Below are 999 nucleotides of genomic sequence, written 5' to 3' on the forward strand. Positions count from 1 at the left end.
GCTTTTGTTTTTCCTTTTTTTTTTATAAGAATAACAAACAAGAATCTCGCTTCACAAAACACAACAGAATTTTCTTGTCAATAAAGATAACAGTATCTCATTTCACATCAGGGTATATGAGTGGGTACGTGATACATAACAATAATAAATATCTTTAAATGGGGGTGGTGGCGATGACAGTGGTGGTCGTGATGGCAGTGGGGTGGCAATGGCAGTAGTGGTGGTAATCTATCGCGGGGGGGGGGGGGTCAAGGATTATTCCCCACTCCTCAAATCCAGATTTAACTTTTGTGAACGCTACATGTGACTAAGTAGGCTAATGTGGCATCCTCGGGTTTGGTCACAACAGAAATGGAACATTTGTGGCTCTGGCTGAAGAAAATTGTTGTTTGTTGCCTGAGCTGACATCCACGTTCATCATATTTAATCCCTGAAGTGTTTGGTCTGTGCTGTGCCAAAGGGTTGGCCTCCATCACAGATAATCCACTTCCATTTGGGTTGGTTATTCACCAGTATTGACCAAAGACATTGGTCAATCCAAGACTATAAGTCGTAGACTCTAAACCAAAATGTCGTGCAGTGGGATTGAACCTGGAGCCACACACTTGAAAAGAAAATCTTCTTGAAATAAAAAAATATACATAGAGTACTGGGATGGATGGTACTGATGATCCCCCTCCCCTCAAAAATTAATGTCCTTGAGCCAAAATTAGCAACAGTTGTAGCAGTAGTGGTGGTGGTGGGGGGGTTGATGGTTGTCATGGTAAAGGCCATGGTGGTGATGGTGGTAATGATAGACATAGTGATGATGGTAGTGGTCAAGCTGGTGACCTAGCAATGGTTTTGGTGGAAGTAGTAGTCGATACAGTAGCAGTTTTTAAGCACTTTCAGATGGAATAGGGGTGGGCAGTGCCTTAGAGTCCATAGATAAGGTGGTGGTGGTTGCAGTGGTGGTGATGGTGGCAGTGGTAGCAGTGGCAGTGGTGGTGGTGGAAGTAG

Source organism: Octopus bimaculoides, chromosome 23 (genome assembly GCF_001194135.2).
Source record: "Octopus bimaculoides isolate UCB-OBI-ISO-001 chromosome 23, ASM119413v2, whole genome shotgun sequence".
Lineage (NCBI taxonomy): Eukaryota > Metazoa > Mollusca > Cephalopoda > Octopoda > Octopodidae > Octopus > Octopus bimaculoides.